This window comes from Papio anubis, chromosome 9, assembly GCF_008728515.1.
Source record: "Papio anubis isolate 15944 chromosome 9, Panubis1.0, whole genome shotgun sequence".
Taxonomy (NCBI): Eukaryota; Metazoa; Chordata; class Mammalia; order Primates; family Cercopithecidae; genus Papio; species Papio anubis.
This window is the reverse complement of record NC_044984.1, coordinates 92,802,876-92,815,581: the sequence shown is the minus strand read 5'-3', so window position 1 is coordinate 92,815,581 and position 12,706 is coordinate 92,802,876. Positions and strand designations below refer to the sequence as shown.

Genomic DNA, 12,706 nt, shown 5'->3' with positions numbered 1-12,706 from the left:
TTCAATTAGTGTGACTTTACAACATAGTTGACATCTGGTAAAGTTCTTTTTCTAATGAACCTTAACTTTTTTGGCACAACTCATAGATGAACTTTAAAATTAACTTGCCAATTCTACAAAGTATCCTGTTGTAATTTTGATAAAAATTATATTACATTTATTATTTAATTTGGGGGTATAATATCTGTATACTATTGAGTCTTTTCATCTAGAAATTATCTTTTATGGCCTTCATTAAAATTATATGGTTATCCTCAACAATATTCTTTTCTTTTTGAGACGGAGTCTCGCCTGTCGCCCCAGGCTGGAGTGCAGTGGCGCGGATCTCCACTCACACTGCAAGCCCGCCTCCCCGGTTCCTTTGCCATTCTCCTGCCTCAGCCTCCAGTATAGCTGGGACTACAGGCGCCACTGGCTAATTTTTTTGTATTTTAGTAGAGACGGGGTTTCACCGCGGTTAGCTGTGATGGTCTCGATCTCCTGACCTCGTGATCCGCCCGTCTCGGCCTCCCAAAGTGCTGGGATTACAGGCGTGAGCCACCGCGCCCGGCCTCTTTTCTTTTTTTTTGAGACAGGGTCTCACTCTGTCATCCAGGCTGGAGTGGAGTGGCACAATTTCTGCTCACTCAACTTCCCAGGCCCAGGTGATCCTCCCACTTCAGCCTCCGAAGTAGCTGGGACTACAGGCATGTGCCACCACAACTGGCTGATTTTTTGTAGAGACTGGGTTTCGCTACGTTGCCCAGGCTGTTCTTGAACTCCTGTACTCAGGTGATCCGCCCACGTCAGCCTCCCAAAGTGATAGGGTTACAGGCATAAGCTACCATGCCTGGCAACAGCTTTCATATTTTTAAGTTTTTTTCCTAGGTAACGCAAGGTCTATTGAAATTGAATATAGCTTTCTTTTCTATTACATATTTAAATAGATTTTTTCTGATTTTAGAAAAGCTGTAGATTTTTATATGTTAATCTTGTTTCCTTTCTGAAAGTTTTAATTAGTCCATATAGATTACATGTGATTCATTGGATTTTCTAGGTATAAATCTACCTTGCCAATATTGATATTTATTTCTTTTTTTTTCTGGTATTTTTGCATTGCCTGGTAACTCTAGGACAATCTCTACTATTGATGATAAAAGTAGGCATCATTATGTGTTGTTTCTGAGTTCTATGGAGTTGTGGTCTAATGTGTTGTTCTTCAGAATGATGTTTGGAGATTGGCAAAATGTTGATTATTGTTGAAGATGAGTGACAGGTCCATAGTAACCATTAATCTATTTTCTCTATGCTTGTGTATGTTTGAAAATTTCCATAATAAAAGAGTTAAATTCTACAAAGAGTCAAATTAAAAAAAAGAACAAGACTTATTTTAGGTTTTTGGTAGAAACCCCTTTTCAGGCCGGGTGTGGTGGCTCATACCTGTAAACCCAGTACTTTGGGAGGGTGAGGCGGGCAGATCACCTGAAGTCAGTAGTTCGAGACCAGCCTGGCCAACATGGTGAAACCCTGTCTCTACTGAAAATACAAAAGTTAACTGGGCGTGGTGGTGGGCATCTGTAATCCCAGCTACTTGGGAGGCTAAGGCAGGAGAATTGCTTGCACCTGGAAGGTGGAAGTTGCAGCGAGCTGAGATCACACCATTGCACTCCAGCCTGGGTGACAGAGTGAGACTCTATCTGGAAAAAAAAAGAAAAAAAAAGAAAAGAAAAAGAAAATATCTTTTCCTAGTTTATTGTAAATTATTTTACTAGAAATGGATGGATAATTAATTGTATCATCAGAAAAATATCTTTTAAAAGAAAAGGTATCACAGGAGCCATGCATTTCAGAAAACCAAGAAAAAGAAATGAGACTTTCAGTATTAAAAATGACCAAATATTTAGATTTGCTTCTCTCTCTTTCTTTTCATTAACTGACAGCTTACAATTAGAGAAGAGGTGACTCTAGGGCCTAGCATATTGCTGAAAACACAGAAGGGAATAAATAAATTATGTATCGTCGGAGGTTTTAATTGGGGAGAGAGCTGTAGGTAACTGTTACACCACACAGATCCTCCCTCCAGGACTGAAGGATTTACCCCTCCAGCTGCTGGGATTATAGTTGGCTGACACTCTCCAGCAGCTGGCACTTTCCAGGAACTGCCTGTGGCCAAAGAGAACCACCTTACTCAAAGTTCTGCCCTCCTCCTAGGGGCAGCTGTATCCAATGACTGGCCTATGTGGAGATATAAATCCACCTTGCCAATATTCATACTTATTTACATAATTTACAATATTCATACTTAAAGATTCTGTGCCTTACCCAACTCAGCATAGGCTAAAAGAACTAGCCCAGCTTGGCCGGGTGCGATGGCTCACGCCTGTAATCTCAGCACTTTGGGAGGCCAAGGCAGGCGGATCATGAGGTCAGGAGATCGAGACCATCCTGGCTAACACAGTGAAAACCTGTCTCTACTAAAAAACACAAAAAGTGGCCGGGCGCGGTGGCTCAAGCCTGTAATCCCAGCACTTTGGGAGGCCGAGACGGGTGGATTACGAGGTCAGGAGATCGAGACCATCCTGGCTAACACGGTGAAACCCCGTCTCTATTAAAAAATACAAAAAACTAGCCGGGCGAGGTGGCGGGCGCCTGTAGTCCCAGCTACTCGGGAGGCTGAGGCAGGAGAATGGCCTAAACCCGGGAGGCGGAGCTTGCAGTGAGCTGAGATCGGGCCACTGCACCCCAGCCTCGGCGACAGAGCAAGACTCTGTCTCAAAAACAAACAAACAAACAAACAAAAAAAACCCAAAAAGTTAGTCCGGTGTGGTGGAGGGCACCTGTAGTCCCAGCTACTTGGGGGGCTGAGGCAGGAGAATGACATGAACCTGGGAGGCGGAGCTTGCAGTGAGCCGAGATCATACCACTGCACTCCAGCCTGGGCGACAGAGCAAGACTCCATCTCAAAAAAAAAAAAAAAAAAAAAAAGAACTAGTCCAGCTTTAGAGTGCCCTGTGGGGTGGCTGAGGCCTTAGGGTTTCCAGATAAAATAAATACAGGATGCTCAGTTACATTTGAATTTCAGGTAAACTACAAATAATTGTTTTGGTATTTATAGATTCTAAATATTGCATGGGACATTTACTATTATTTTTGCTGTTTATCTAACATTCTTTTTTTTTTTTTTTAGACAGAGTCTCACTTTGTCTCCAGGCTGGAGTGCAGTGGCACTATTTCAGCTTACTGCAACCTCCGCCCCTGGGTTCAAGCGATTCTCATGCATCAGCCTCCCGAGTTGTTGGGATTACAGGCACGCGCCACCACACCCAGCTAATTTTTTGTATTTTTAGTAGAGACCGGGTTTCACCATGTCGGCCAGGATGGTCTCGATCTCCTGACCTCGTGATCCACCCACCTCGGCCTCCCAAAGTGCTGGGATTACAGGCATGAGCCACTGCACCCGGCTTTTTTTTTTTTTTTTTGAGACAAGGTATCTCCCTGTCACTCAGGCTGGAGTGCAGTGGCACAATCACAGCTCACTGCAGCCTTGACCTTCCAGGGCTCAAGTGATCCTCCCACCTTAGTCTCCTGTGAAGCTGGAACAACAGGTGCACGCCACCATGCTTGGCTAATTTTTTGTAGAGATGGAGTTTTATCATGTTGCCCAGGGTGGTCTCAAACTCCTGGGCTCAAGTTATCTGCTCACCTCCGCCTCCCAAAGTGCTGGGATTATAGGCATGAGCCACTTTGCCCCACCTTACAGATTTAAGTGAGCATCCTGTATATTTATTTGCTAAATCTGGCAGTCTTGTGAGGCTTTGCTGTGTTTGCATTGCAGCCTCCCCTCTTCCTCTCTGCTATGGGTTGAATTGTGTCCTCCCAAATTTCACTGATGGAAGTCCTAACCCCCAATGTGATGGTATTGGGAAGTGGGGGTCTTTGAGGAGGTAATTAGGTTTAGATGGGGTTGTGAGGATGAGCCCCTAATGATGGGAATAGTGTCTTTATAAAAAGAGAAGGAGAGAGTAATATTCTTTTCTTTCTTTTTTTTTGTTTTTGAGATGGAGTCTCACTCTGTTGCCCAGGCTGGAGTGCAATGGTGCCATCTCAGCTCACTGCAACCTCTGCCTCCTGGATCCAAGTGATTTTCCCACCTCAGCCTCCTGAGTAGCTGGGATTACAGGCATGAGCCACCATGCCTGGTTTCTTTTTGTATTTTAGGTAGAGACAGTGTTTCACTGTGTTGGCCAGGCTGGTCTCAAACTCCTGATCTCAGGTGATCTGTCCTCTCTGGCCTCCCAAAGTACTGGGATTACAGGCGTGAGCCACTGTGCCTGGCCTGAGAGCGATATTCTTTCTCTGCCACGTGAGGATCTAGTGAGAAGCTGGCCTCTGCAATCCAGGAAGGGGACCCTCATCAGGAACTGACTTGGTTATGGACTTCCCAGTCTCTAGAATTGTGAGAAACAAATGTTTGCTGTTTAAGCCACTACGGTTCTTCGTTATGACAACTTGAGTGAGCAGACTAAGACACTGTAATCCTGCTTCCTTCCATTATCCCACAGGTGTTGATTCTGAGAGCAATTCCCAACCAACTTCCTTTATGTGAAAATATGAAACCAGGGAAAGCGGTCTCCCATTAACCACTGAGTTGTATAGGATAAAAGCAGCTCTGTTCATATAATCAATGCAAATCATCATGGATAAACCTGGTGCAAAAATAGACTGAGGCCTTCAAAAAGATGGATTCTGTCTCTTTTGCCTCCTTTCTCTTCCCACCCTCTAAGTGAAGAGTTTCTTCAGGATTTATGCTTGTCTTTCTTCTTGTTGCGATATATGTGATCTGCTTTGTCATATATCTGGCCCTTACTTAATGCTTTGTGGACATGACCTTCAAATCAACATTTTGCCTTGACTCTCTCCTGAGCTCCAGTTCTGTTTCCAGCAGTCTTTTCTTCTATACCTTGATTTTCTGAAAGTCCCCTACATACTGTATGTCCTTGCCTTACACTCTTGCTTGACTATGACCAAATTTTCATTCAAGTTGCCAAGCAATGAGGGGGTATGTTGTGAAATGAATGTGCCTGGGAACCTGGTGAAAGTGGACATCAAGCATTTAAGAAGAGCAGGAACTGGGGAATGGAGCAGGACTCAAATGGCCTCTATTTTAAGTTCTAAAAGTACCTGCTTCTTGAGTGCTTACTATGTGCCAGGTAAGGAGGGAATCCCAAAACACCCAGTTATGGGACCTCAGTTCTACTCTAGTGCTGTTGGTGAGACTCACTTTCTGCACGTCTGCTTCCTCATGTCTTAGCTGCTAGCTTAGGTCTTCCCTTTCTCTCACAGTTTCTGCATCTTCATTTTACTTATGCTTATGGTTCTTAAGTTCATGACCCTTTTTTTTTTTGGAGATGGAGTTTCAATCTGTCATCCAGGCTGGAGTGCAGTGGTATGATCTTGGCTCACTCCAACCTCCACCTCCTAAGTTCAAGTGATTCTCTTGCCTCAGACTCCTGAGTCCTGAGTAGCTGGGACTACAGTCATGCACTGCTACGCCTGGCTAATTTTTTTTTTTTTTTTTTGTAGTAGACAGGGTTTCACCATGTTGACCAGGCTGGTCTTAAACTCCTGACCTCAAGTATCCTCCCACCTCAGCCTCCCAAAGTGCTGGGAATACAGACGTGAGCCACTGCACTCAGCCCATGATCCTTCTCAATATCTTTTCAGGGTTGTCTACACTTGACAGCTTCATTTCCTTGCTTTTATTCCCCTCAAGTTCCTGAGACAGGTCATCTGATTGGCTGTGCTATGTTTTTGAACTAGGGAAATGCCGAGGTTTCTGGTCAATCTATGGGTTGGTTGCCTTTAGGTCAGGGGTCCACACTTGCTTGACTAGTTGTGGTTGGAGGGATTATGTGGCTCCTGAGAACTGCCCTTATTACTTCAGCAGGGCCAGTGGCTGAGCAGCACAATGGCTGGCATGCCCAATACAGTCCCAAAGTCCAATCTCTTTCCTTCCCATTTCTGTTAAAGGAACAACCATCTCGCCTTCTGTTTGGATAAGAAACCCTGGCCTCATATTTGAATCTATCTTTCCTCTTAATATTCAGTTCCAACCTCTGCCAAATCATATTGATTCTTTGCAGACTATCTTAGTAAGCTCAGGCTGCTGTAAGAAAATACCATAGGTTGGGTGGCTTCAACAACAGAAATTTATTTCTTACAGTTCCATAGAAGAAAGACTATAACCTATTCTCTTCTTTTGATTTTCACCTTCACTGTCCAAATCTGGAAACTCCTCATTTCTTTCTCAGACCCACACGACAGCCTCTTACCTTATTTTTCCTTCTCCTATTATTTTCACATCCTACTTTCAGATTGACTTTCTTTTTTCTTTTCTTTCTTTTTTTTAGGGGTGGAGGTGGGGATGGAATCTCCCTCTGTCACCCAGGCTGGAGTGCAGTGGGGCGATCTCGGCTCCCTGCAACCTCCACCTCCCGGGCTCAAGTGATTCTCCTGCCTTAGCCTCCCGAGTAGCTGGGATTACAGGTGCCCACCACCACACCAGGCTAATTTTAAAATTTCTAGTAGAGAGGGATTTCACCATGTTGGCTAGGCTGATGTCAAACTCCTAACCTCAAGTGATCCACCCTCCTTGGCCTCCCAAAGTTCTGGGATTACAGGCGTAAGCCACCGTGCGGGGCCCAGTTTGACTTTCTTGAAGTTCACCTTTGCTGATACTACCCTATTGCTCAAATAACTTCAGTAGCTTTCTGCTGTTCATGGAATAAAGTCTGAATGTCTTTGCTTGGCATTCAAGTCTCTTCATGATCCAGGCCCACTGGATACTTTCAATATATTCTCCATTAGTTTTCTTTTTGACTCTTGTATTTCTCAAAGTGTAGTCCTCAGGATGCCAAACCTAGATTTACCTGAGTGCTTTTGAAAGTGCAGGTTCCTCCTGAACCTGCAGAACCCCCAGCTACTTGGGAGGCTGAGGCAGGAGAATCACTTCATCCCGGGAGGTGGAGGTTTCAGTGAGGCAAGATTGCGCCACTGCACTCCAGCCTGGGCGACAGAGGGAGGTACCATCTCAAAAAAAGAAAAAACAGAAAAAGAAAATCATCCCTAGAAACAGTGACTATTACCTCTCAGGTGGGGTCTAGGAATCTATATGGCAAACAGGAATGCCAGGTGATTCTTCTGCATATTGAACTTAAAGAGTGAGCAATATTGACCGCGAGGAAATGGAGAGTCCTCATTCTTGTAATGGTCTGAAAGGAGAGGTTGGGAGTATTTTTTTCTGGGATAATGAAGGAGTTAGGCTCTTCTGACTGCCTCTTTGTCATGGAAAGTGGCCAGTGGTTCTGATTCCTTAAGGCAGTGATTTTCAAGCTGTGCTCAGAGGAGCACTCAAGAGACCCCAAAGGAGGCAAGGGGGATGCTGAGTGGATGGATTCCACAACTCACGGTTCTCCCCTTCCACTAAAAGAACTCCACTTTGATCTGTTTTACAGTTTGAGTTTCTAAGATTATATTTGAAATAAGTATCCTGCTTTAAGTTTTCCTAAAGGTCTCTGTTGTGGTTTAAATTACAGCTTTTCTCTGACTTCCAACTTTCAAATCATTTGAGAAGCAAATGCAGCGTTTATTCCATGCAGATGGAGATTGTAAATTAGCTTTATTAATGATAAACCCCCACTAGGGATTATAGCCTGGACCTATGGCAGCCATTGTGCTTCTCAGTAACATCCCTCCAAGCCTAGACCTTGGTACAACTCACCCAAGGGAGTAAGTAGTGCCTTTCCTTGCTATTCCCCAACTTTTTGTTCCTTTATTCATCCTTAGGGTTTTCCATGTCCAGTGTGGCGACTTCCCTCGGTGGAGGAGACCATCAGTTTCTCCAGATGTTCCCGTTTCTGCCTTCCTAAGAACACATTCCTAATATAACCATGGCTCCTCTGGGTGTTCTCCTGTGACCACAGGTAGGAGGTTTATCTTCTGCTAATGGAAGGATCTGAAATGGGATGGAAAAGGAACATGAATTAAATTACCAACAAGGCTGTTCTGCACTCTTGGCTGAAAGTAAATCGCTATGCTGTTTTACATTTCAATTTATGCCTAGCTGTGGTAGCTGATGTAGAATATCAGAGCCCAGATGATGACATAAAAACACCTTAAGTAATATAACATCAGCAAAATAAAATCATCCCACTTTAAAACAATAAACATTTGAAGCTTTCCCATTACTAAATTCCCAGGAAGAAATCAAAGTCCAAGAATTAAAATTTCTTTTATCAATTAAAGTGCAAAAAAATTACAGCTCTTACCAGTTTGTCATTCTGCTTAATCTCAGGGGGTCTCATTCAGACCCAGGGTAGAGTCAAGTTCTTTAGCATTGTCAGCTTTGGCTGTCTTCCACTGGAATGAATGTCGTTTTCTGTGAGAATTATCAGCTCTGTGCAAACTAAGTATTTCCTGCTTTGCTCTTTCATGGCACATGGAAAGATCTCACTTCATTCCTACTTTGCTATATGACTCTAGCGGCCAATGAAATTGTACTTGCATTTTTATTTGCAGCACTGTTCACAATAACAAAGATATGAAATTAACTTAAGTGTCTGTCTACAGATGAATACATTAAAAAATGTAGTATGGGCCAGGCGTGGTGGCTCATGCCTATAATCCCAGCACTTTGGGAGGCTGAGGCGGGTACATCACTTGAGGTCAGGAGTTGGAGACCAGCCTGGCCAACATGGTGAAATCCCATCTCTACTAAAAAGAAAAAATTAGCTGAGTGTGGTGGTGGGTGCCTGTAGTCCCAGCCACTAGGAGGCTGAGACAGGAGAATCACTTGAGCCCAGGAGGCGGAGGTTGCAGTGAGCTGAGATCGTGCCACTGCACTCCAGCTTGGGCGATAGAGCGAGACTCTGTTTCTAAATAAATAAAATAAAAATAAAAATCTACTATGTATACAAAATGAAATACTATTCTACCATAAAAAAGAAATAATTAAATTATTTGAGGCACCATGGATGGAAATGGAGGACTTTATCTTAAGTGAAATAAGCCAGGCACAAGAAGACAAATACTGCACGTTCTCACTACATGTAGGAGCTAAAACATTTGAACACATGGAGGTAGAAAGTAGAAAAATAGATAACAGAGACTGGGAAGGGAGAGTGGGGAGGAGGGGAGAGGATGAAGACAAGTGAGTTCAAGGGTGCAAATATACAGAAAGATAAAGGAAGTTTAATGTTTGCTAGCAGAGTGGGATGACTGTATATTTCTTTTCTTTTTTTTTTTTTTTTGAGATGGAGTCTGGCTCTGTCACCCAGGCTGGAGTGCAGTGGCGCAATCTCGGCTCACTGCAAGCTCCGCCTCCTGGGTTCACGCCATTCTCCTGCCTCAGCCTCCCGAGTAGCTGGGACTACAGGCGCCCGCTGCCACGCCCGGCTAATTTTTTGTATTTTTAGTAGAGATGGGGTTTCACCATGTTAGCCAGGATGGTCTTGATCTTCTGACCTCGTGATCCACCCTCCTCGGCCTCCCAAAGTGCTGGGATTACAGGCTTGAGCCTCCGCGCCCGGCCTCATGTGGCTATGTCTTTAAAAAGATGATAAAGCCAGGCGTGGTGGCTCACAGCTATAATCCCAGCACTTTGGGAGGCTGAGGCCGGCAGATCACTTGAGGTCAGAAATTGGAAACCAGCCTGGCCGACATGGTGAAACCCCATCTCTACTAAAACTACAAAAATTAGTTGGGGACGGTAATGCACGCCTGTAATCCCAGCTACTAGGGAAGCTGATAGGAGAATCACTTGAACCCGGAAGGCAGAGGCTGCAGTGAGCCTGCCACTGCACTTCAGCCTGGGAGACAGAGTAAGGCTCTTTCTACCAAAAAAAAAAAAAAAAAAAGAAAGATGATAAAATGTTGCCAGGCATGGTGGCTCACGCCTATCATCCCAGCACTTCGGGAAGCCGAGGTGGGTGGATCACTTGAGCTTAGGAGTTTGAGACCAGCTTAGGCAACATGGCGAAACCCTGTCTCTATTAAAATAAACAAAAAACAAAAAACAAAAATTAGCTGGGTGTGGTGGTGGGCGCCTGTAGTCCCAGTTACTCAGGAGGCTGTAGTGGAAGGATCGCTTGAGCCTGGGAGGCAATGAGCTGATACTGCGCCACTGCACTCCAGCCTGGGTGACAGAGGGAGACCCTGTCTCAAACAAACAAACAAACAAAACGATAACATGTGGATGTGCATTTGCATAACAATGAACTTTCCATTAAAAAGAAATCCTCAAGAATTGTTTCACTGTTCATTGTGTTCTGTCAGTTATTGTTTCCCATATTTGAAATTCTTTGCACAGTCACTTTCCTTAGCATCCTTGTCTTGTTTCTTCTTTGTCCCTGTGTGTATTTTTAAAGCTTTCTCTTCACAATGGCAAAGACAGCAGCTGGCTCCAACTCCTGTTTAGATACCCATTGGAGGCCTTCTTGAATGAAAGAAGAAGATCCATTAAAAGAGGTAATTATGCATCTTGTTTATTTTGTAACAGGCAATTACCTTAAGTCTTACGGTCTCAGAATGTCTTATTGATCAGCATTCTCTGATTTTAAAAGGTTTGTGTTTTTGAAGTTTACAACTCAGCTATTTGAATTTGAAATACATTTTCTTGTAGAAACTGCTATAAAATGGTGTTTAAGACTCCTAGACCAGCCCACTGAAGCCCATAATACAGCAGAAATGTTTTACTGTCATTAGAAATAATTAGAAACATTTCCAATGATAGTTTTACAAAAGGAATACATGTAAAGAATAGAAACATAAACTGAGAAAAGGGTGTAAAAATAGATGAATGTTGATGCTTGAGGAAAAGTAAGCACTTAGACAATGAGGAGGGAGATGGCCACATTTACTGTTTGCTGAGCATATTGGTCGGGATTAAGGTCTTTTAATTGGTGGTAGTGAGTTTGGTCTCAGTTCAAAAATGGCATGAGGGTCCGGGCACGGTGGTTCACGCCTGTAATCCCAGCACTTTGGGAGGCCAAGGCAGGCAGATCACTTGCTGTCAGGAGTTTGAGACAAGCCTGGCCAACATGGTAAAACCCCACGTCTACTAAAAATATAAAAATTAGCTGAGTGTGGTGGCACATGCTTGTAGTCCCAGCTACTCCGGAGGCTGAGGTGGGGAATCGCTTGAACCTTAGAGGCGGAGGTTGCAGTGAGCTGAGATCACACCACTGCACTTTGGCCTGGGCGACTGAGCGAGACTCTGTCTAAAAAAAAAAAAAAAGGCATGAAGAGAATGATTGAGCAAAAAGGATTTTCTGGAATGAGACGGCCACCCAGAGGCTGGGAGAGGATGGGAAGGGAGAAGAGGCAACACAGATAGGCAGGTCCTTGCAAAGAAGAGCTTCTGGGAGGTGAAATTAGCTGAGTGAAAAGTGAGGAAAGGTTGGAGCCAGGGGAGAGGGGAGGGTCCCTAGATGCAGGACGTGCTGAGCCAGGATGTGACTGGTGAGTGAGGAAACGTGCTGTCTGTGGGACAGGAGCTCCCATGGGCTGCTCACTTTCTGTGCCTTCAACCACGTGGGGGTTTTCTCTCAGTCATTCTCCTGTATCCCCAAGTCCCCAAGGGCACTTCAGATTTTCTCAGGTGAGGAGTTGGGGGTTGATGGGAGACAAGAGCTTGGAATATTTCTTTGAGAAAATTAGGAGAAATATTGTATTGCCACATACAATAGTTGTATTGTTAAGTGTGTGTGTGTGTGTGTGTGTATGAAAGAGAGAGAAATATCTTCCCACAGAGGAACTCTACTGCCCTTCCTGGGAGGTACTAGTACCTTCAGTGTGACTGGTACCAGGAGACCCGACTGTGCAGTAAGGATGAAGTAGGGAGCCTGGTGCATTGTAGGAAATTAAGCCAACTAGTTTATTCCTGTTCAAAATGTTATTTTTTGTTTTTGTTTTGCTTGAAATAAATTAAATAGAAGTCTAAATAAAACACAACTCCAGGAAAGAATGAAATCTCACAATGGTGCAACCATTGCTTAGTAATTTCCTGCTTGTGCCCAAATGGACCAATTGCAGAAGGATTGGGAGAGATTTCATCTTACAACATGTTATGACAGAGAAGGAAGGGTTAAGAAATCATTCCACCTTGTTGCCACATGTCTGGTGTACTTACAATAACTAGAGATTTTCTGGGATGTCCTCAATTCAAATATTCTGTTATGTTGACTCATGTACATTCCTACTTGTCAGACTGCAGCTCCCAAGTTCTGTTCAGAAGGTAGAGTCGGCATAGGAATTCAGTAGCAGATTCCTAGTTGGTGTTCTCAACCCTACTCCTCTCTTCTATTAGAAGATGTTATCTATTAGATATTATCATTTATTTTTGTTTAAACAAAACAAAACGCTTATATGTGCCAATGCTTACAGAAACTCTGTAAGTTATAGAAGCTTTGATGGTTCTCTATTATACATTGCAACAAGCCCAGAGTTTTTTTTTCTAGCATTAGAGAGTTCGTCTTACTTAGGTAACTTTCTTTCTCCTGCTTCCTGGACACCCACCTTTTGTGTCAATCAAGTAGCTCTGTTCTCTTTTCCCTGCAACTGCCCTATTCATTCCTATCTGCTATGCCTTTGCTTCCTTTCTATGTCTAAGCTTCTCTCCTGGGATGCTTTCCTCCTTTCTTTACTTATCAGAACTAAACTCACTTGTAAA

At 43.8% G+C, this 12,706-nt stretch overlaps 1 long non-coding RNA gene across 3 annotated transcripts in view; it reads left to right on the top strand.

The window, feature by feature from the left end:
* Positions 1-12,706, top strand: part of LOC103876002 — a 181,535-nt gene that overhangs the window by 54,902 nt on the left and 113,927 nt on the right. For all 3 annotated transcript variants that reach the window (XR_002515809.2, XR_002515808.2, XR_002515807.2), the window contains exons 2-3: positions 7,825-7,961; positions 10,404-10,503. This is a non-coding gene — a long non-coding RNA (uncharacterized LOC103876002). The remainder of the gene's footprint in view (positions 1-7,824; positions 7,962-10,403; positions 10,504-12,706) is intronic.